The sequence below is a fragment of the Polyodon spathula genome, chromosome 3 (assembly GCF_017654505.1).
Source record: "Polyodon spathula isolate WHYD16114869_AA chromosome 3, ASM1765450v1, whole genome shotgun sequence".
Lineage (NCBI taxonomy): Eukaryota > Metazoa > Chordata > Actinopteri > Acipenseriformes > Polyodontidae > Polyodon > Polyodon spathula.
The window spans coordinates 17,224,194-17,249,494 of NC_054536.1; the positions used below are offsets into that span (position 1 = coordinate 17,224,194).

At 37.1% G+C, this 25,301-nt stretch overlaps 1 pseudogene; it reads right to left on the minus strand.

Annotated features, from left to right (window-relative positions):
* Nucleotides 1-25,301, minus strand: part of LOC121307876 — a 61,639-nt pseudogene that overhangs the window by 20,739 nt on the left and 15,599 nt on the right.

Sequence of the window (25,301 nt, forward strand, 5' to 3'; positions counted from 1 at the left end):
GGTGCGTTGCTGTGATAAACTTACTTTCTACTCACCCTACATTTCTTATTCCTACTGAACAGGATCTTAAAGCACGACCCAGCTGGAATGAGACATGCATGCATATTGCTCCTTTCAGAAGAACAAGCAGCACCAAAATTTATATTTTTATATAATATATATATACACACACACACACACACACACACACACACACACACACACACACACACACATATATACAGTGCTTTGCAAAAGTATTCAGATCCCTGACCAATTCTCTCATATTACTGAATTACAAATGGTACACTGAAATTTCGTTCTGTTCGATATTTTATTTTTACACACTGAAACTCAGAATCAGTTATTGTAAGGTGACATTGGTTTTATGTTGTAAAATATTTTTAAGAAAAATAAAAAACTGAAATATCTTGCTTGCATAAGTATTCAACCCCTGTGCTGTGGAAGCTCCCAGTTTGCACCGATGAAAGAAATTGCCCTAACGAGGACACACTTACCTTACCATTGGCCTCCATTAAAGTTAAAGTTGCTGTCAGATTTTCTGGATAAAAACCCCCACTATTGAAGGATCATTGGTAAGGCTGTGAATCTGAAGGAAAATGAAGACCAAAGAGCATTCTACAGAAGTTAGACATAAAGCAATACAAATGCATAGATTAGAGAAAGGGTACAAAATAATATCCAAGTGTTTGGATATCCCAGTGAGCACAGTTGGATCAATAATCAGGAAGTGGAAGCTGCATTACACCTCCCAGGCACTGCCAAGAAAAGGCCTTCCCTCAACGCTCAGCGCTCAAACAAGAAGGAGACTTGTGAGAAAAGCCACAGAGAGGCCAACAATCACTTTGAAGGAGCTACAGAGTTCAGTGGCTGGGAGTGGAGTAATGGTGCACCAGTCAACCATATCAAGAGCTCTGCATAACACTGGCCTGTAAGGGAGGGTGGCAAGAAAGAAGCTGTTACTCAAAAAGTACCACCTGAAAGCACGTCTGGAGTTTGCCAGAAAGCATGAGAGTGACCCAGCTGCGAGGTGGGAAACGCTTTTGTGGTCAGATGAGACCAAGATAGAGCTTTCTGGCCAAAACTCAAAGCGCTATTTGTGGCACAAACCTAAAACTGGCCATGCCTCAGGACATACCATCCCTACAGTGAAGTATGGTGGTGGCAGCATCATGTTGTGGGGATGCTTCTCATCAGCAGGGACTGGGCATCTTGTTACAATTGAAGGAACAATGGATGGAGCAAAATACAGGAAAATACTGCAAGAGAATCTGCTTCAGTCCGCTAAAAAACTGAAGCTTGGGAGGAAATTTACCTTTCAGCAGGACAATGATCCCAAGCACAAGGCCAAAGCAACATTAGAGTGGGTCAAGAACAAAAAGGTGAATGTCCTACAGTGGCCCAGTCAAAGTCCTGATCTCAATCCCATTGAGAATCTGTGGCACTATCCGAAAATTGCGGTCCACAAGCATCGTCCAACCAACCTGAACAACCTGGAGCAAATCTGCCAAGAAGAATGGGCCAAAATCACTCCGACACTGTGTGCAAAGCTGGTACATACTTACCCCAAAAGACTTAAAGCTGTTATTGCAGCGAAAGGTGTCTCTACCAAATATTAATGAGTGGGGGTTGAATACTTATGCAAGCAAGATATTTCAGTTTTTTATTTTTCTTAAAAATATTTCACAACATAAAACCAATGTTACCTTACAATAATTGATTTTGAGTTTCAGTGCTTTAAAAAAAAATATCAAACAGAACGAAATTTCAGTGTACCATTTGTAATTCAGTAATATGAGTGAATTGGTCAGGGGTCTGAATACTTTTGCAAGGCACTGTGTGTGTGTATATATATATATATATATATATATATATATATATATATATATATATATGAACACAAAATAATAATCTGTGATCAAGTTGATTGATATTTATGGTATTCTGCAAAACAGCAATTGTATTTATTACAGCATTTTTTTTGGTTCCTCGCTATAAAGATACAACAAACATGTCAACCTGCTTATCAAACACTTAACAGCAGCCCCCGACATGCAGTCAGTTCTGGGATGGAACAAACCATAATTGTACCAAATGAAATGGATTTGAAAAGAAGCATCTAGGTTCTGATAATAGAAACTGACAGAAATGATGCATCTGTAACACAATCTAAATTTCCTATCATAGAAATATTATTAAAAGGGTTTCGACTTTGCAGATCCCTTTTAAGATGCTTAAGATTCTCTCCAGAGACGGACCTTCCCTCGCAGTCAGATGAGTCATGAAAAACATTTCCTGGTGCTGCTCCAACTAGAAGCCATGAAGTAAAGCACAAGCACCTGAAACAGCTATCAAAGAGGCAATACCCTTTTTAAAATCTACATTTTTCACCAAAAGACAACATACCAATGCAGAGAAGTTTGCCGTTGATTGTACAAATACTCTTAAACTCAGAGCTTACACTGAAAAGAGTTGATTAGTATACATTATATCATTCTGTTTGGCTGTGGGATGACTTCACACATGCACAACACCCAAATCAAATGGTATTATTTTAAGAAATAGTATTAGATAAGGTGTATTTCAACATGGCTGTTCTGCTGCAAGAGTATTTATCGAATATTCGATTATGCAGCACGAATTGAATGCACTTTTACTTCCCCTTCCTGAGATTTATGCATTTTTCACAATTCAGTGAAAACATTGTACTAGGGCTGTGTATTCAATACTACACCTAACCCTAGTGTGAAAACTGAATTTAAACAATAAAAGTCCTTTAAAAAAAAAAAAAAAAAGTCAAACTGTTAGCATGATTACTCCAACTGCTGTTAACAGCAGCAAATAAGGCAGAGCTATTTTCTGTGAAATAGTTGTCAGAAATCAGTCAGGTACAGCCATGGAACATTGACTTGCTTTCAGGCTACTCCCACCCCCTGCTTCCATTAGAAATGGCTGACCACGTTCTTCTCTGAAAGATAAAGAACAGCCACTTACCAAGGTTCCATTTGAGGCCGGTGGTTGTGGTCTTGCAAGGCCCCCCCACTGGAATCAGGCTGCACCAATCCCCCTCCAATCCTGTGTTCACATTCAAAGTGTGCCGTTTATCCTGCCAGGGAAACAGACATGTCTGTTTAATGTACAGATCGTTTAGTTTAGAATGCAGCTACACCTGTTATGAAGACCACCTGTCTGTATTGTTTGCTGCAAATGCCCAGAGCCACAATGTTGTAGAGCAATTCTACAGTAAGTAATGTAACAAGCTCTTGTTCTTTCACTAGCTTATTCATATACTGGCTCTGCAGTATAAGAATTGCAAATAACCTGTAAACAAATATTACCTGTGCTTTTGTTAAGTATTCTACAATTGCAATAGTGTTCATAAAATTACAACTGACTGCCAACTGTTCATGAAATCTGAACAGTTAAGGAGGAACAATTTCTTCTTGTTGTCATGCGGGACTTTTCTATCTTTTCAGATCATCACAGATTCTCTTATCACTGTCCAGTTTTATTTTTCTGCTTTCAAATGGTTAATCATTTCCCCTTAAAAACATTAAGATTTAAGGAACTGCAGCACTTACATTATAATACTGCTTGTTTAACTGACATCTTTCTATTCCACAGCCCTTCAATGATGTTCTCTTTGTGATTCACACGATAACAAAACTAATTTCAGTAACACACTAATTATACAATACAAATTTATCTGAAAAAAAATGTTGACTGGGGCACATTTCCATTTTACAACTAAATGTCGTTCAAGACAACAAAAAAGAGAAACATCAAATCTGTCACTTGATGACACCACATGTGAAGTCCTGTAAAACAGGAAGCTCTCTGAACCTGTCAGTAAATACAAAAGACTTGACAAGCAGATCCTATAACTCCCACATACCTGTGAAATAAAAAGGAAAAAAAGACAGCCTGACAGGTAATCCCATCTGTCCCTGACAACTGTCTGCACTAGTCAATTTTGAAATATGATGTACTCTGTACCACACTGTAAACTGTGTATTTTAGGGGTTTTCAAGAGCTGTCACGACTGAATCACTTGAGTATTTCCATACTTGCAAATCAGAGAACACTAAAAAGAAAATGTCAAGCGGTTCAAATTTTACTACTCAATAAACACAAAACGTAGTGCCTGCGAGAGTCCATACTTCACTATTAGCACCCGCAAAAGCTTTGCTAGACCACTAATTCAAACTTACAAATTAGACACATTAGACCACATTTAATTATTTTATAAAATGCTGTCAGCACATTACCTCAAGTTAGTTATACAGAGCTATTCATATAGAAGTCCAGGATTCACAGTTTGCCATAAAACACACCATCTGTAACCCTAACCCTAACATTTGTAGATCAAATAAATTTAGTAATAAACACGTTGCTAGTTTGGAATATAACAGTCACAACCATCTCTGCATCCAATACAAAGGGTAAGCCACTAAAATGATTATATTGTATCACTTTGAAAACTAGCTAATACAAAGCAACTTCTACATAATCAAAGCAAATATCTCCCTAATAAAAAGTGACACACCATATATTCAGAAGTGAGCTAAGAAAGGCTGAAGTAGGTGAGATTTACAGACCCTGTTAATTAACACTATTAATCTGATGCAAAAGGTATCAAATGAAGTGGTATCACACGCAAACCTAGATTAAGCAGACCAGATAATGTAGGCCCTTGCTACATCACAGTTTACATAGCTACATTATTTATCCTCTGTGCTTTCAAACTTAATGTAAATGAAGCCACATCCTGTTATGCTGATGGAAAAAAAAAAAAAAAAACAGGGAAAAGCATTTCTCTAAAGAGGGTCCCGAGTGGACTGGTGGCCTGTCTACCTCTGCTCTGGATTTCTCGGCATAAAAGTGATTCTGTATTTAGGCCTGTGAGATTGGAGGAAACTCACACGCCCTCAGAACGTCTGTTCTGTGTGGGGACTCGCTGCAGTGAGGAGAAAATACAAAATTGGACATTCTAAAAAGCAGTATTCGACGCACTGCGCTTGCTTGCGCCTTACTAAACAATTTCCGATAATAAAACAGGTAATCGACAGCAGCACTTAACTTAGGCACCCCAGTACAGCAGAAAGAAGTTAGGTTGAACTGGCTGATTTGTATACGGAACCAAAGTTTTCAAGGTCATGTGGTATTCTGAACTAAATGGCTGTGCAATGAGGACCTTTTCTGAATTGAACATAATGAGGACAGTCAAGACCACCTATGTCCCCACAAGCAGTTGCAAGAGACAGTAATCTTGTTGCATTTCTACCCACAGGGTAAACCATGATGCAATGTATAGGATTTGCACACAAAAACCACCAACGTCCAATATACATTTTCTCTCAATTTTACAAATGAAATAAATGTATCAGAACGCATTAGTTATGAATCCAGCTTCTTAATGAACTTCCTTCCTGGGAAGTTTGCTGATAATTAATGCAAGCTCGGCAATACTTCTGCTAAACACACACTTTTCAATGGCATGGGGATGTTCTCCTCTGGAGTAAGAGCTATATTTAAGGAAATAAACAAGGCAGGCAAAAAAAATGGACCTCTAAATTGATGGTGATATAGCAACAAAAGAACGGGGTTTAAATAAACAAAAGGACTGAGTTTAGTAGAGATAGCATTTATATTATAATGAAAAAGACAACAGCATGTTTTCTGTGTTTCAATACCCAATTTCTTTTCAGATGTTTCCTCCTTCTCCTGCCAAAAGCTTTTTGTCAATTTGAGTTTCAAGATGATCAAGGGTTTACCAAAGATGCACTGCACACTATTAGGCTGATAATACACAAGCACTTGATTTACCTTAAATTGGCAGCCATCTGTGTGTCAGTGTGACAAGATTGTCAACACATGTTTGATCAGCAATCAAGATGTTAAAATAGACCACAGGTTAATTTTAATTGACTATTTTTAGGTGTTCAGCAAACTACTTTTTATTTATTTATTTATTTATTTATTTGTTTATTTTAAAGTGTCTTTCAAGCATCTCCTTCCCTTTGTCCTATCTTCACTTAATTTCCAACAGTGTCCTCTGGTCCTGGCTTCTGTACTGTGCTTAAAGTATTGGTTAGTGTTAAGGTATAGCTATATACCCTCTCCCTCCCCCTTCCCCTTCCCCTCCTCTTCCTTAATTTTTCGATCTAGGCTAAATAAATGTAGTTCTTTCAGTCTGACTTCTATATGTCAATAAATACATTGATATAAATGCAATATATACTAATTAATTTGTCATACTCTTCCCAGCCTTTAACAGACTTATTGGCTAATTGCTAAAATTGTACAGCTGGAATGCTACTTACTTGTCATTTTAATAGACTGAATAATTGTTCAGTCTATTAAAGGCTTGCTCTAGAGAATAAAGCTGAGAAATTATACAGAAGCCCAATAGGAAAGTGCTGCCTGACTGCTACCAAGGGGATGCCATGTTTTTCTATTGCCATGTCCCTGTTTTTCCATACAGAACAAGGCCCACAGCATGGTAGTCTAACCATTAATTATTATTGGGAGCATGTTAATGGTTACACTCTGATGTGCCAGATGTACCTGGAGGTTAGATGTACTTGAAGGTTAGACATAATGCTAAGAGCTATATTGAGACCACTTAAAAAAGTCACCAGGATGTGATGACTGAAATGTAAAAGGAAATGAAGTGAATTAAAACAAAAAGTAGAATACATTAGTTGAGTAGTTCATACCCATGCACGTAAGGATTTGAAAAGCATTGTTCTCTTTTATTAATCTGAAGTGTTATCCCCTTTGTTGTGGTAATACTCCACCCCCAGCCACTGTTCATATTGCAATTCAATCCAAGGTGAGGACGTATGCCCTGGTGATTACAGTTACAAGGTGGAACCATGTGTCCAAAGGTCTTTTGGTAACAATGCATTTCTCCTTACCTGAGGGAGATGGGTACTGTCAAGATAGTGGCACAGGAGTTAAACAATCCAAAGCCTAGGGAATAGTTTAATGAGCACAGTGGGGCGCCACAAACCTTCGTCGAGTTGCACACCAGATCTCAATACAACACCTTATAACAGGGCAGCAATGAACTTGGGGGAGCCCACTGCATGGGATTTCTGCATTAGTTTTGCTCCCATGCGTCTGCATGGGACTAAAACTCATGCAGAAATAACTGCTTTGAAAATCTGACTGGCTTGTTGAATTATGTTTGTTTTGCTATGCCGTGCCTCGTAAGCCCCATAACACAGCATAGAATTCCCAGTTGCCAGTCTCAATAACGATGTCCAGCAAAGTCTGAAATTAACATGAAATCAAACTAAATATTTAAATGGAAATTCCAACATCCTCTTCCCAATCAACCATAAGTCTTAATTAGTGAAGAAAATATGAACACAATTCAGGTACAATATTTATGTGCACTGCAGGGTTTCAAGGAAACTAGGGATGCACCGAAGCCAGGATTCAGATTCGGCTGGAATACCTACTTTTTGAGCAGGGTTTGGATTCGGCCAAATATTTAGGATTCGGTGAACCGAATCTTACATTTGCCCAGACATACATCCATTTTAATACATCCCTCCAATGCTTGCAGTTCAGTATTGAACATAACTGTTCTATTTAATAACAGGTATTCAAGAACAAGAACACATCTGATGAACTCTATCGCAGCTCTCAACTCCTTAAATTATACTGGTGGCGCATGCACTAAACACTTCACGCAGCTGCTGAATGCAAACATACCCCCATATGCAACAGGACATTCACATCACACTTTTCATGGAGTAAAGTTATGCCGTAAACTATAAGATGTGCAAGATGTTGTTGAACATTATGCTTTAGTAAATGACATTGTAAATTATTGCAATGTGTCAGTACAAATTGAACCATTTGGGAACTGCTGTGTTTTATTAAAATAATTATATTTCGTAGCCTTTTTGATTTGGGTTACACACATGGTGCATTTAAATCAATGTGGGTTTTATTTCGCAGGGAGATTCTGGTCATACATCATGGTAATTTTTTCGTAATGTCAATTTACACATGTTTACAATTATACTGTACTTTTCTGTTTCATCTTAAGTGTATGTTTTATTTTGCTTGGTTACAGTAAGTGACGTTGTTTAAGTAAATATGCACAGAATTGTATTTTACTTTATAGTTCTAAAACTTTTTTTGCACAGATTTATTCAATAGATTTGATTGAAACAAACAGCAGCCCCTACATATGCTGTTGAGTGGAGCACTGGAAAACACTGCCTGGCCACAGCGGCCATGAATAGGGTCAAACCCAGCACCCCAGCTAATCCTGGCTCCATCACAGGGAGAAGTGGAGCTCCTGCTGCCGCCGTCGCCTCCCGAGGGTCCACTGCCGCCATCGTCTGGGGCCACTGGCGCGTCACCGCCCAGGGATGCCACCCCCGCTCTGCTCAGGGATGCCACACCTGCATCACCCGGGGTTGCTTGCTGTTCCTCATCGCGTGGGGTTGCCTGCTGTGTCACTTCGCCTGGGAGAGCAGTTTCTTTTGTGTCTCCTAGGGTTGTTGACGGTCCCGCTTCGCCTGGGGTCACTGCCAGCTCTGCTTCACCTGGGGTCGCTGCCGGTCCTGCATGGCAGCAGGAAATACTGTGGCCAGAGCTCCACAGAGGGGGGCTGCCGGCCATGAAGAAGGGAGGGAGTTCAGGAGACCAGCTCTCCTTCAAGCAGTTTCACTGCGGGAGATTGTGTGACTGGAGCCCCAGAAGAGGGAGCTGCCAGCCATGAAGAAGTGAAGGATGAAGGACCTCCCACCATGGCCGTCACCATGGACACCTTGATTCCCCTCTTCCGGGACTTTGAAACTAAGGGGGGAGGTGGCCGTTGGGGCCAAGTGTGCATTTGTTTATTTATTTTTAGAACAGGGTCTCCCCCTGACTGAATCATTTGTGTTATTTTGTATTTGTGTTTTATGATTAATTTATTGTATTTATATATGGATGGCAAAAGCTGTGCATTCTTGTTTTGTTTAAATGTGTTCTAGCAAAGGTGAGGTTGGCAGCCCGTCCTCTGCCAGTTACTAATTAAAAAAACCTTGTGCAGAAGGTGGCCATCTCCTGAGGTAATTAATTTGTTGCTAATCGGAAGGTGGTCACCTGCATATAAACCAGCAGCAGTCTCGGTTCTGGGTGGGTGTTCGGAGGTGAGAACGAGCTGGAAGCTGCTAGAGACTGGAAAATGCTAGCAGATGTTGGTCAACGGCTTATTTTTCCACCTGAGATTGCCACCACTAACCTTCAACCAGATATTGTCTTGTGGTCTGGATCAGCATGCCTTGTTCACCTGGTAGAGTTAACAGTGGCATGGGATAATGCTGTAGATGAGGCAGGAAGAAAGTGGTATGCCCAACTAGCCGCTGAAGCGGAACAGCAAGGATGGAGAGTCCAGGTTTACCAAGTGGAGGTGGGGTGTTGATGATTTGTGGCACACTCTACAACCCGGTTTCTCAAAGAGGTCTGATTCAGTGGTCAAGAGTTGCGTCTTACAGTGAAGAAATGATCTTAAGCAGCAGAGAGGAGCAGCAACTCTACTCTGTATCAATAAAAAAATTGTACTAGTACTGGGATGTGGTATAATAAATGTATTAGGAACACACTGGTATTGTTAATTTATTTCTAGTTATTTTGACAGTGTTTTTACAGAAACAGTCATTTTTATTGGGTTAGGGGAGAAGCAAGAATGCCAGTAAGTTTCCATTTGTGTGTTGCATTATTTAAATTTACATTAACATTTGCAATTCTCTAGGTATTAATTATAACTTATTTTCCAATGTCGATGTATCCAAGAAACTTTAAGCTTTCATAGCTGTGCACTAACTGTAAAGCAAATGGAAGAGCTGCTAAATTAAGCAACTGATTAAGTAAAAATATATTTTTTAAAAAGCTCTAGGATGTTTATGAAGTGTAAGGGACACATCATAATTATGGCAAGGGATTTATGCAGTTATAATTAGCTTGTTGAGATTTTTAATTTTTTTTTTTTTTACTAAATCTACTATGGTTTTATTTACGCAACCAGAACGAGTCTGTAGGTCTGTTGAAGGTGGGTTCCAGTGAGATATTTACAGCTCCTGATATTGAATAAGTTTCCAAGCGAATGTACTCTCTGGTATTTTAATTTCGTTATGGAAATTCAGTTTAAAGCTCCCTCTGAGAGCAAATTGCCTCCCTATTACCAGGCAGATTCCAATACAGTTAGAAAGTGTACTGTAAGTTTATTTAATTTCATTAGGAGTGCAGAGAGTTCATCAAGTTCAGCATGGCTTGAATAAACCCCTTCTTCCTAATATCTCTGTCTTTTTTAATACTTGCTTCTTTCCTATTTTTCTCTCACTGAGCAAATGTTCAAGATCCCACAGCTCTCAATATGAGTTTGGCAGTAGCCTTACAATTAAGTTCAATTATGGCCTTCTTTTCCCATTAAAGAGCCCATGTCTGTACCCTGTTGAGTGAGTAATGTAGTTCTAGGATTTAACATTTTACACCAGCTGACAAAACAAAGGCCTGTTTATGTAAATTTCACCTATAGGTGCTGGTATCCCAGACAAAATAAAATGTTCTGGTTTTCTGGTTACCAAACACAAAAAAAAAAAAAAAAAAAAAAAAAAAAATATATATATATATATATATATATATATATATATATATATATATATATATATATATTGTGTTGATACCGTTAAGATGAAATTTTTGTAACATGACAAAATAGTTGTACTGTTGATGAAAATGACAGCTACTGTAACGTTCCGCTATCTTTCGAGTAACCTTTGTTGTTTGTTCAAGTTCTGCTTCTTTGTGCTGGTCTTATTGTAATTTTAAACACAACATGCTGACTTTTTCCAAGCTGCACTGAAATAGAGCATTGTCCATGATGAACAAAATGTTGACAAGAGACATAAAAAAAAAGAAAGCAGGCCAGACTCTCCTTGGGTATAAATGGAAATAGGAGAATCTAAATCACCAAAAGCATACAAAATATGCTGCACAATTTGATATGCAGTTGGAAATAAAATTGCAACAAACACAACACACTTTTTCCATTACATTATAAAACAACAAGGTATGCTGGATTCATATCACTGACATTTCCTCCCCTCTTAATTCACTGTAGGTCTTTTGTTATTCTTTCATGCTCTTTGTATTCCTCATAGCGAACATGGGTAGCATTCAGTGAAACCATGCAGTGAAGGAAATGGGCCATTCTGTTGGTAATTTTTGTGACCTTGTTACTCCTATCAGTTGCTTCTGTGCTAAAACTTTCCACAAAGACGATAGCACACCTTCTTTAGTATGGGAAAATAAAGCTAAAACAGAATGTGCATATCACCAACAAGACAGTTACTGTTTTAAAAACTCACTTGCACCATTTGCCAGGAGTTATATTATATATTAATTTGAGCTCCATATCATTTGTTGTAGTAATTATTATTTGAACTGTGAATCTGTCAAAATCAGCTTTAAAATATATATATATATATATATATATATATATATATATATATATATATATATATATATATATATATATATATATATATTATGCACATGCTTCTTATCCTGTTAGTTTATTTAAGAATTTTCTTGACATTTAATACATAACAGGTGATGGGACAAAAAAAAGAAAAAGGACTGGTCCTATTTGTTAGATCGTAGTGTAAGAAGATATATTCTTGATACGGAATTCAGCACTATGACTTACACTATAGGGAATTGGGGGGGCTGGAATGGCTTTTGTATTTTATTTATTTTTTTAACGTAATGGTGTTTGTGGTGAACCTCCTGATTACCTGACGCATCTACAACAACTAAGTGTGTTTCTGTTTTATATCCACATAGCTGGTTATTTTTAGACATCTGTTTGTCCATGGATGCTCTGACTTCAAAAAAACAAAATGTAAAAAATATGTAACAGAAATGACATTACATTTCTATTTCCACAGTAAAACAGTTTTTTGAAGGTGCCAATTGGTATCTGTCTTTTTTTATCTGCTGTCAGCTAAGTATTTTTAAACAATCATAAGCATTAGTAAGAACTCATCTTGAATATTGTGTTCAGTTCTGGTCACCTCGCTACAAAAAGGATATTAATGCTCTAGAAAGAGTGCAAAGAAGAGCAACCAGAATTATTCTGGGTTTAAAAGGCATGTCATATGCAGACAGGCTACAAGAATTGAATCTATTCAGTCTTGAACAAAGAAGACTATGCAGTGATCTGATTCAAGCATTGAAAATTCTAAAAGGTATTGACAATGTCGTCCCAGGGGACTTTTTTGACCTGAAAAAAGAATCAAGGACCAGAAGTCACAAATGGAGATTAGATAAAAGGGCATTCAGATCAGAAAATAGGAGGCACTTTTTGATACAGAGAATTGTGGGAGTCTGGAACGAACTCCCCAGCAATGCTGTTGAAGCTGTCACCCTGGGATCCTTCAAGAAGCTGCTTAATGAGATTCTGGGATCAATAAGCTAGTAACAACCAAATGAGCAAGATGGGCCGAATGGCCTCCTCTCTTTTGTAACCTTTCTTATGTTCTTATAATAATGGATAAATAAATTGAACATGAAATAAAATAGTGAAACGATTAACAATTGAAACGATTTTCATAAATTAAATATCTATCTATCTATCTATCTATCTATATCTATATATATATATATATATATATATATATATATATATATATATATATATATATATATATATAGAGAGAGAGAGAGAGAGAGAGAGAGAGAGAGAGAGAGAGAGAGAGAGAGAGAGAGAGAGAGAGAGAGAGACATAGGAACCTCGGGGTAGACCCGTTTTATACTTTCTTAGTGTTGTTTTTTTTATTCTTGTTTTTTATTAATTCTTTTGATAGAATTTGAGCATCTTCACCCACAGCCTTTATCCATAGCAATGCCTCAAAAACTATCTCAGCAACAGTAAAATTAACTTATGGAGGTGAAATACTGTTACATAGCTTGCAGATAAAGGAAATGGAAGAAATAAGTGCAACAATATGATAATATATAATAAAACAAGAATCCATTGTCCATTGTATTTGAATGTACTGTAGTGTTCTTTTTGTCATGCAAACATCTCTACTGGCAAAAGTTTTGAAAATCGGTACACAGTGTGAACTTCCATTGACAAGGAACAGAAATCACAGCTAATGACCGTACCAAACAGTTATAAAGACACTTTCTCCACATTAAATAGTTTAGGCTGGTTACAAAATTGCTATCTGTTTTCTTTGGCTTTTTGGAAAAAAAAAAAAAAAAGTTGCACGCATTCATTAATTGGACAGTCCCAACAAATGAAAGTAATCCATCAAAACCAAAACCATCACTGTATCATGCTGTCCAAGAATAATAAAGAAGAATACAAAAAGGCTTTAACATGGAACAAAATGAAAGCAGTAAATATTTACCTGTAGACCCTTAGTCTTTATTTCGTCCACTAGTATGCGCAGGCACTTGATAAAGTCTGTTAGGTCTTGATCTTCGGTTTCTATAAGCTTGCATTTCTAGTTGGCTGCATCAGGGGAGAAAAAAAAAAAGAAAAAAGATGATCTCACTTAAAGACCTGGAACATATTTGCCACAGGAACCATACTGGTTTGTATTGTTATTCACATTTATAACGTTCTTAAGAGACTAGATTTTCCCTACTTTATATCAGCTGTTAGATTTTAGATGTTCTATTCCCACTCACTCCACAGTATACAGCATAAACAACTTTGTCAGTTTTCTGGGGTTAGCTACATTAAGCATCCCTGCTAGCATCAGCATCTGCTAGTGTTTCACAGATGGTGCAAAATGATGTGTTTCCAATTATTAATCTGAAGTCACAATAACAACATGAACATTTTTTTTTTTTTTAACTGAGAAATGGGTTTCTTCTTTTACACCTCTTCACAGTCCAGGGCAGTACAGCTTGTTCAATACATGTTTGGTCTACTGTGCATTTTGCTGGTAGCCTTTTTCTTTCCCTTTCTGGCAGCAGTTGTATTTAACACATGTACTGTAGACTGACCAGTTTGTAAGGCAGTGTGAATTACTCTTCAGGGGCAAGGGCTGGATTTATATTTATAAATATGTGGCAGAGCACAGCTCTGCTCTTTAGAAATTGGCAGGGATGGGGTTAAATTCCCCTACCTGCCTGGGTTCATTGTGTTCAGGTGGCTGGGGTTGATTAGATGATTAGTTTAATTAACGATCAATCAGCACCCAGCCACCTGACATAAAAGGAGGCCTCTGCTTCCCATTAAAGAGGAGGGAGCTGAGGAAGCGAGTTGGGGTTTTTGGTTGTTTGGAAAGTTTGAATCCAGTGAAGGCATTGCCCAGCCTGGAAATTGTTATTTTTGTAAGTTTTGTTTTTTTGTGTTTTAAATTGCTTTGTTTTGGCCCTTGTGCCCTTTCATTTTTGTGTTTATTTATAATAAAAGTTATTTTTCTGAACTACAGACTGTCTCTGGGCCTCGATCCACTTGCCAGCCTGCCACAAAATACATGTATTTAATGTTGCTTTACAACACACCCATCTAACTGTATTGTAAGTATTTGTATTGTTTTATTTTTTGCAGCTTTTAATGTACCTTATTCTTGTAAAACTCTTTGACTTCTGGTTTAATCGAATCAAAATCTCCAACGATGTAGTTAGGCAGGACGCTAGAAAGCAAGAAGAGAGAAAACACAATAAGAGAAACAATCACTTCAGCAGTTAAGTACTTTCTTCTCGGATAAAACCCCACTGCGACTCTGGCATAGTGAATTCAGAGATAGATCTTTCATAGAACCGTTGAGGCACTGGTATTCTAAATTGCTATCTCCCTTATTGCATATCATGCTGGAGGGGAGGCGTAGGGACTGGTAGAAGACAACCTGTCACACATTTTGAAAATGTAATCTTTAGTATTTGCAAGGCTGAGAGCATTTATAGAAAAAACAAGACAAAAAAACCCAAAACATCTTAAATAGGTTTATACGTGTTTGGGCTTTTGGCCTCTTAAAAAATGGCACAGTTCCACCTAGCTTGAAACAGGAAACACAATTACTGAAAGAGCAACCTAGTATGGGCATAACAGAAAGTAGTCTGTTATTTCCAGGGAAGAAAATAAGACTCCTATCACAGAGCAGTTTCAGCCATTCCAGGTTTTAATATGTGCTTGATTAGTCCCATTGCATAGGTAACAAGTACAGGTGCTTCTTATTAAAAGTCCAATTAAAACCAGTAATGGATCAAACTGCTTTGCAATTGGAGTCTTATTTATATTGCCAGAAGTTTCCATTTCTTAAAAGCTTCAATGCAATAATACCGACCCAAACATGTAGGGTTTACTCTTCCCTGATCTATGAAATCTATCATTTATTCATTTAAAATACTGTATATGATGAGATTAGTTAAGCAGTCTGTTTACACCTCTAATGGGTTTTAAAAGCTCAAGTTCTCTCGTCCCAGTACTGCTTGTTCCAAATGAATCGCTTGTAAACAAGAGGACACAAATAACCTTCAGCGATGGCAGGTCAGCCGTGATATTAAACTGATACCAAACGAGACCTTTCCACTTGACATTTTTTAAGTAACACGGTTTCCTTTCCGTCAGCTATAACACAAATTGAAGACAAAACGTTCAATTTCACATTCAAATTGAAGTGTCACTTAAAATGAATATAAATGTGGCAAGTCTTCCACGACACAAGCAGAGTTTAGGTCCTTGCTTTACCAATTTAAAATAAAATAAATTGAAGTCATTTCTGGAGGTCAAAATAAGAGAAACCTGTAACAGACCATCTTTGTTAAATATAATGGTCAGTCTGCTGCCTACTAACACTATCTACAATTAGCTTTAGCCACACTAAGATATTGGCTGTTGCCTTTCTGAATTATGGCTAATTAAAAATAAGTGCTGGGACTGCGCTGGCTTCTCAAATTCGCATGAAAGCAATGTTACAAATTAAGAACATTTCACTTCCTTAATCTGTATTAACACAAAAGGGATAGACATCTAATAATTTATTAAAGACTTGTCTTGCTCTTTTGGCCAGAGATCTTTAGTTGAGAAACATGCATAGGATTTGGTTATCTTATAATGTAAGCTGAGCTGGTATGACCATCAGAAATGTGCCAGAAATTTAACAAAAGTAACACCCTTAGATTCATTTCCATGGCATCTATGCCTTGCTGATACTAAGCTTAAAAGAGTAAGTAGCGGGGTTCCAAAAATTATAGCATTATACATCCCCATGTGTTGCTACAACTGTTTATTAATGTAGCTGTAATTAACTACCCAACAATGTTTTACACTTAGAACTTTAAAGTCTGTTTCAAAGCGCTTTTCAAAATGTTTGCTCTAGTGCACTGGGGTTTGAGATCTATTCTCTAAATCAATGCAGGAAGAGCGATTTAAAAAAAAAAGTGATCGTTGCTGTCTGGGTTAACCAGTTTGCTTGGTGTTTGTACGCACCTATTCAGAGCTACTATATAAAAAAGTATTTAATGTCCCTTAAAGCTTCCCATAGTAAAAGCATAGTGAAAGCATAGCAAAGCATATGCAAGCACTGTAAAACACAGGGTGATTAGAAAATAAGTTTACTACATCAACTCACTATATCTCATGTGGTAAACTTACTTTATAATCACCATGTATATTAAAAGAAACCATAGCAAAATCATGGTCAACTATGTTAAATGCACAGTAAAACCATAGGAACTGCAAAAATAAAGTGCAAATTTACTGTGATACCCTTTTATAAGGGTACCTAAGAGTTGCATTTGGGAAATCCCTGTATGCTGGCAAGCAAAGTTACCATTAATGTAATGCAGTTTAATACTGTAAACCTTCCACAGATCTTTCTACAATCTTTTAAAAAAATCTATATTTAGGCCCCAATATTCTGCTTCGGAAGTAGCCTAATAACTCTGATAATTTATAATATAGCCTTATTGCCCTTCTCTATAACATCCTGATGTCATGCTTTGTTTTCATTGCAGCTTGCTACTTTCCCCTGAACTATTGTTAATAATAGTTCCAATCTGTTTGTAATGTACATGTGGGTCTTGTTGGTACTGCAGTGCTTAGACATTTTCTGGCAGTATGAAATTGACTTAATTAGATTATAAATACATGCATTTGCTCTTAATGAGAACAAAGTCCCGAAAGAAAGAGTTATTATATAGATGATACACCACATGAAAAATACAAAAAAAAAAATCCCATCACAAAATCAAAATGAACAAAGTTACAGCAAACTCCATGATACACTGGGCGCACTATCTGAAAGGGAGTGGTCTGTATCAGTAATAGAAATAGTTCCATAGAAAAGGAGCAACGCAGCTAAAACTACACCCTCCGAGCCGAACACATTTTGGAAGCATGCATTTTAACAATCGAGGATCTAAGCTGCCGTCCAGGGATGTAAGGGCTAAGAAGGTCCATTATATAACTAGGACCCTGACCGTACAAAGTCTTGTAGGTCAACAGCAATATGTTCAAGGAAACAGGGGACTGGATCTAGCTAATGCAAACACTTAAGGACCGGAGTAATGTGTTCTGTCTGCTTAAAACCGGTAAGAACCCTTGCTGCTGCATTTTGTACCATCTGAAATCGATGCAAAGATCGAGCAGGAAGATTAACAAAAAGAGCATTACAAGAATCCAAACGAGACGTAACAAATGCATGAACGAGAATCTCAGCATCCCTAGGGGGCAGAGACACACTGGTAATTTTCTTTAAGTAATAAAACCCTGCCTTTACCATTGAAGAGATGTGTTTTTCAAATAAAAGCTTTGAGTCAAGTTAAACACCTACGCTGCGGACTAACAAAGAGGCATCTACAAGGCAGACACTAAAAGAGCACGAAAACCCAGTAAAAGACGACACTGAAAGAGTTAATGTTCACTGGACACTTTCTGCAATGGAAGCTTATTGAGGGAATCGGAGAATACAACCGTGCACCAACTATAAAGACCATACGGTCTGTATCATTGGTACGGCTTAAAACAATGCATTAGTGAAAAGGTTAACTTGTGATGGACAATACAGGGACTGTAATAGAACTGTAAGTAAAATCAAAGAATACAGCTTAAACAGCTCTGTTCTATGTGGCTCCATAGATAGTGCAGTAATCTCTAAAAGGCGACACAACCTGACCTCATGAATGTTTGTATTAATTCATTAATATTTTTTATACTGCTTTGTTTAAAGACTTAACCCATGGCTATGAAATGGTCTGTAGGTGCGCCTGTTTTGAATACCCATAAAATGTTTTGGATTTTGCCTACTAAAGCTGAATGATAAGTTTTCTTCTCAATACTTGGGCTGCGACAATGTTAGCAACACCAGCCCAGCATCTTGAAGTGCTAGGTCTTTATCATCCGGAAACCAAAAGGTTGCAGACCCTGATGTGGAGGCAATCTTCGCTCACAGGTCAGAGTGGTTCCATTTTCCTTTTGTCCCCCATCAAAAAACATAAATTGTTTTTTCAAAAGCCTATCCTCTGTATTAAAGGATTCTGCCTAACAATCTCTTCTGCTTTCATTCTTTAGACAAAACAGAAACCATCTGTTCCAGAGTTGTATTTTGGTGCACATCTGTAGAACATGATCCTGTTTGCAATGGCTTTGAAAAGCTGCAGCATCCCAGACCTCAAAGTGTAGCCTTTTAGGACATGAGTAAGAGCCAAGGATACACTTGATTTATGTCAGGATTTACCAACAGGAGTGAGTGTACATCAATTTCCTTGCAGCTTTGTTTGTCACTTCTGAGTAAATGTAATTTGCCAAGTCCCATTTATTGTTCAATAATTAGCATCTTAATTGTTCTATCTGCATAGCTGCAATGTCACTGTAGGAATGTGCAGTGACGGCAGCTTTGGGCAGAACAAAGAAAGATCATCCATAGAATTGCATCTTTCAATCCAATAGTTATATCGAAGGTCCCTTCCTCTGGGCAAACAAATGGCCAGGAGCACAGAAGTCAATCTGTTGTGTACTAGTGCTAAAACGTTTTTTTTTTTTTATAATATCAATTGCTATCAAACAGAGGAGTTGTTTATTTGATGGCCATAGTTCAATGAATTTAAATACAGCTGACAGCAGTTGTTGCAGGGATATGGCCATATTCAATCCTCCACCAATTCCAGCAGCAAGGAAGAATTCTCTCTGCTCCCGGATGTTTCCAAAGGTGTCAAGTGTTTACCATGATCCTCGTGATTGAAATAACCCAGCAATTTGTTGAAAAGAGGTATGTTTAGACTATGTTTAACAGCTAAGGTCGGAGTATTACTTTCCTTAGAAAGCATCTTTTCTAAACCTTCAAACCATGAACTCCCAGTAGTAGAACACTGTACTTGAAATTTTTAAATGCTTTAAAATCAAACAAAAAATAGATTAAAGTTATTATATTATCTGGATGGGTATCAAAAATAATAGCATTATTTCTTGTAGAGTTATGAAGTGATTTTTGAAATTACATCTACACAATTTGGTACTCTGATATGATGAAGATTAAATTGAATCTTTTTACTTGTTCTGTGCCTATGCATTTATCATTCTGTATTGGTGTTCTGCAAATACAAGAAACTCCAGTTAAACCATTCTGGCTTTCTTTTCTTAGACATGTTTTCTATTACAACTTGGGGTCAACAACTGGGTTTCCATGGTAGCAGCATTGAACTGTAGAGTTAAACTAATATTGTTTTAGAACTCCATGAAGCATCAACAGGAGTATAATCCGGGGTTAATTTATGCCAGATGGCAGGCGAGGATTTGCAAATGATGAACTGAAAGTTGTTGTTGCAAATATGAGCTCTATATACATAAAATGAACAAAATAAAAATGATTTCCTGTTTACAACCCAAGCAGCAAGCAGATGTGAGCTTGAAGCATATATGGAAGCAACTGCAAATCAAGGTCAGTACATTAGGTCTAGAAACAAAAATCATTTATAAGATACAGGTACCTTTTTGTCTACAAATTATTCCCAGAGTATAATCATGCCACAAAATATAAATTTAACTGAGGGCTGCCGAACAAAACCAAACCAGGATGCAACAAAACACAAGAGGAGGTGAGGTACTGACATTGGCTTTACAAGCAGTTTAAAAGCTCTCTATTGTCGTGAGAATGTGACGTATTGTGTGACAAGCCAAATTATAATTTAGAGATCTTGAAATGCATTTAAAGATATCTTAAATTGAATTGCAGATATCTCTAACTTGATTTCATGATATCTCAAACTCATTCTCAAATTCGAGATATCTTAAAATTGAATTTGAGAGATCTCAAACTGATGTCCTGTCTAGTTTGAACATGTGAAAATTCTCTTTTGAATGGATTTCTGGCCCATTTCAAGATATCTCAAACTAGACAGGAAGTCAATGTGATATCTCAAATTAAATTTGATATATCTTAAACAGGACAAGAAACCATTTTGAGATCTCAAATTAAATTTGAGCTATCTCAAACTGGACAGGAAGTTATTTTGTGATATCTGGAATTGGATTTGAGATATCTAATATCTGATATCTGAGTATGAGATACTTTGAAATAAAGTTAGTTTGAGATCTACAATTGACGATATCTTGAAATACATTGACATCTCTAAATGATAATTTGGCTTGCCATGTAGTGTGCACATATCACACACATTCCTCACATCCCTATAGAAAGTACAAGGCCAAAAAATGGTACAGCTAAAAAGGGTGGGTAAATCGCATTCTCATGCAAAAAGTAATGCAAATTGACCAAAAATTAAGGATTTACATGAGAGCGAGTTTGAAAGCCATACCATATGTTCACGACAGTTCGGCAGTGATGATACCATTTGTGACCATAGCAACTCTCTGCTATAACTAAACCCTGTATCAAACAATTCTTTACTAACAACTGCGATCTGCTGAAAGTAGCCCTAGCAAACTACTTTGACCAAATTGAAATAATAATAATAATCCCTTTGCAAAGCATAGAAAGATATTTTTTATTCTTTTGTCATTTTGATAGTTAGTTTGTACAGTAAAATGTATATTAAATTAGCATCACTGGGAATTTGTGCCAGTGGTCTCCTATAGTATTACTGTGGGCTACTGACATCAGCACTAGGCTTTAGTGAATATATATAGAGCTGAAATAAAATATCTTCAAACTAAGTCAGGCTGTTCCACATGCTCTCCCCCCACCACAGGCAATTCCTGATTTTCTAGGATGTAGATCTGTTGGCTTCAACATTGTTTGTAGTTGTTAATTGTTAATATTCGGCTACAGAACTGCGCTACTTGCTACATTTTGAAATTATCTTCAAAAAATATGCATGCAGTTACAGGAACTGTCCTTGTTGACTTGGATGGATCACATAGATCCTGGTGCGTTAGTGTCCTGGACGGACCAAATAGCTCCTGGTGCGTTAGTGGCCTGGACGGACCACACAGCTCCTGGTGCATTGCTCAAGCAGAAACAGGCGTGTGTTAAAGGTTACTGTAATTTAGGTCACTGTAGCACTTCTGTTATACAAGATTGGAACTACAGGTGTGATACCCAACAGTTTTTGGGCAGTCAGTGTACAGTGTCTTCCGATGCTTGTCCTGTCGTGTGCTGTACTAACATTGAAAACCAGGATTATTTTGTGCGCCTAGAAAAGATATTGAAATCCTAGGGCAGGTGGCAGGCAATATATCTGTTGAACATTCAGACTGCTGTTGCAACATCTAACTTTCCTTACTGTGTGATGTCAATCATATGTTGCAATGGGCCTTATCGGTACAATTCTTCAATAAGGACATGGTGCTTTACCCTGTTGAGCTCAAAAGGTCAGAATGAGCAGATCCATTCTTCTTTTCCATTCTCTTGACTGTTACTAATCACTTAAAAATCAACACACAGTACTCAAAGTGCTACAGATTTTTTTTTTCAACACAAAATCATCTCCTATGTTTCCTGCTGTTTGAAGGCTTGACTGTGTCCCTGCCAGTGTTCACTTGTCTCTTACTTATGAGCTCCCCTTTGATAATGTGTACTCAAAATATTTTAAAGCAAGTGCAAATGTGAATTTTCAATGAGGAATAACAATTTTACTAGTAGAAAATAAAATAAGAAACCACTTAAAACAAACGGGTCTCTAGATACGTTACAGAACACTCTGCAAAGACTACAAGAAACACGTTTTGTTACCTTTGCTGTGCCCAGTGTTATTTAACAGTACATTATTGTTGTTGCTGACTCTCTTTACATTTTTAAATCAAACATCATGGGTCAAATCAACTGCAAGAGGAATAAACATGTCTTCAAATGATTGCAGTGCATCTAGATCATGCGCCTACTGGTACCTGAAACAATGCCGGTTTTCTGTTCCTACAAAACTCCACTCATTTCAAGCAGTATTAGCATTGCTGCAGGAGGTAGCATGAACTGAATACATTGCGATGTTTAGATGATAACATCTCTTTCTTTACAAATGTTCCAGAGTAAAATTGAAAAAAAAGGAATTCCCTAGTTTATTTGTGAATAAAACACATTTTCAGGAATATGTTGATAGAAACCCTGCTGCGATCTAGGGAACACGGATACAGCAAGGGTAATGTAATGGGTAACGTTCTGCTGGGGGTTCTAGAACACTTTAAAACTAGGTACACAGAGGCAGTCTCTACTCTGTCCCCTTAATCAGGGAAATGCAATCATTTATCTGCTCCTTCCTGCAACCAAATAGTTTCTAGTTTGTCCAGACTGTTTTAGTCCAAACAGGCCCATGGTTTAAGTTTAAGAATTATAATAAAACCAAAGAAGCAAGATTTCAAATTTAGTCTGTTTGCTCTTTTTTTTCATATATACTATGTTACTAAAGGCATAACCTGCTGTTCATACCAACAGACTTAATTCTTCACTTCAATGATGTTTGATATGCTGGCAAAATCAAATGCATGAAGGTGGCTAACATATTATGCAAATCAGAACCCCAGTATGGTTTTAGAAGACATGAAAATAAAGGCTAATGTTTTATGTCTAAAAAAAAAGTAAAGCTTAAATTTCACAACTTTCAACAAAAAAATACCAAGGTTATAAAAAAAAATACATAAAAATGTAAAATCAGTTAAAAATTGTTTTTATATTCAAAATCCTTTCTGAAATGCTGCTTTGTGGCTGCAGATCGAGATACAGGCCAGTAGCAAGGTTAGTGAGAACACATTATACTGATGCCCTGGGGGGAGTCTCATAATGGAATATACAACAAAATAATACATCTGTAGCTGGATTTCTGCCTTTGCCTTGTGAAAATATATTATTCAGTCATATCACCTCATCCATTACTATTTGATTACAACATAATACCTTTCATTCAGAGCTAATTAACCTTTCAGACAATTTCTGACCTTAAATCTCACTGTGCTGGTGCACTGGCCACTGATAAAGGTAAAAAACAATCCCATTAGCATAGAGAAACACCAGCAGCATTCAACAAGCGAGCAATACGATAATCAACTTTCTGTATGGCTTGACTTGCATGCAAGCTTAAAGGTAATCCATTAAATTAAAAGAAGGAAGCATGTAGACTATTATAATATAATTTATGTGAGGCTTCCATATCTGGTAAATAAGCTTTGATTATTTTTCTTTTAAACAACAAACCTAATTATCTGCATTATATTTTGTCACCATAAAAGTTGTAATTATATATATATATATATACACACACACACACACACACACAACTATGTATACACATTGTTCACTCTTTATAACGCTATAATGGGGAGCCATATGTACAAGACCATGCTATTTGTGTTCTGCCTCATAACGAGTATAAAATGGCTACTGTAATGGCATGGAGCCACAAACTTATCATGTTATAACCAATTCTGCACTGTAACGAGGCGCTATAACGGGTGAGCACTGTATGTGTATAATTGACTAATTCAAAGATGACCTATTGTAGTATGAATAATCATCATTGCCTGTCTATCATCTTCACACAAACTGCAACCAGGCGATGGGTTTAAGAAGCAATCTACGCTGGATAGTTTTTTCAAGAGAAAGGACATGTAATTACTGTAATCAGCATGTATGTATACATTCTTTCCTTTTTCATTTCTTTACTGTTTTTTTTTTTAAACATAACACAGGGGGGATTAGTGTTGGTGTAATTTATAAGTAAAACGGGGTTTGTTTTGTGTGCTTTTTGAAGTTGTTATGTCTGATCAAATGATTGTTTACAGACGGGCGCTCGATAGAGACTTGCTGTCTGCCTGTCTTGCATGTGCACCATTGTTGGTAGCATAACATGACCCATTTGTTTACTTTCTGTTTTGTGTTTAATAAATCATGTGTGCCTGTGCCGGCATTTCAACTCCAACTCCTCTGTCTTGCAATGCGGTTACCCACACATGTGACATGAGTACCTTGTCACAATACCATTTAAATATTGATCAATGTGAAGGAATCTTCATAAAAGTACTATATATTGATGTTCAATTCATATTTGGCGTTTTGTCATTATTCTGATACAGAAAAATGCCAAACCCTATTATAATGAGTACCCTTATATAACGAACATTTCTCCAGGTCCCAGGAAGGTTCGTTATACTGAAGTTAGCCTTATATATATAGTCAAAAGTTTACATATCCCAATGCAAATGTAGAATTGCTAGAAATTTCTCCAAAACAAAGAATTTTAGGAAAAATCTTTTGTAGCAAAAGTTTTGCTTTGGTGGATGAGGAAAAAAGTTACTAGAAATAGATGTCTACAAATTTCAATATGACAATGCAGAACCACATTCTAGAAAAGTCTAGAAAAAGCTGGATTGGAGGGGAACATTCGTAGAGCGAATAGAGGGTTAGGCATAGGATGATTGCTGTCACTACTAATTAGTCAATATGGGAAAAAGTAAAGAGCTGTCTGAAGACCTTAGGCAGAAATGTATTTATTTTCATAAAGCTTATTTCAAGCACTTTTAAGAAGGTTTCCCAAAGGGTCAGTCATAACAGTACGGTTTCCACCCGATCAGGGCATTCCAGATTTACTGGACTGACTACCTGTAAAAGCAACGATATACATATAGTATAGTATTATGATTTATAAATACTGTAACTATAAATTATTTTACTCATCCTGTTCCGTCCTTACCTTTTAATACTACATCACACGCCAAGCATACAAAAACCCCAGCAAAATCTATTTTTAAAATCAACACCTATGCTGCCAGTCCACTCCAAATGAATGAATATGACCTGTCAGAAACTCTGTATTGATGAATGAAGAACAAGAACTGCATAACATTCTGGTCCCTTGATCCACTACAGACTCCTAGAGAC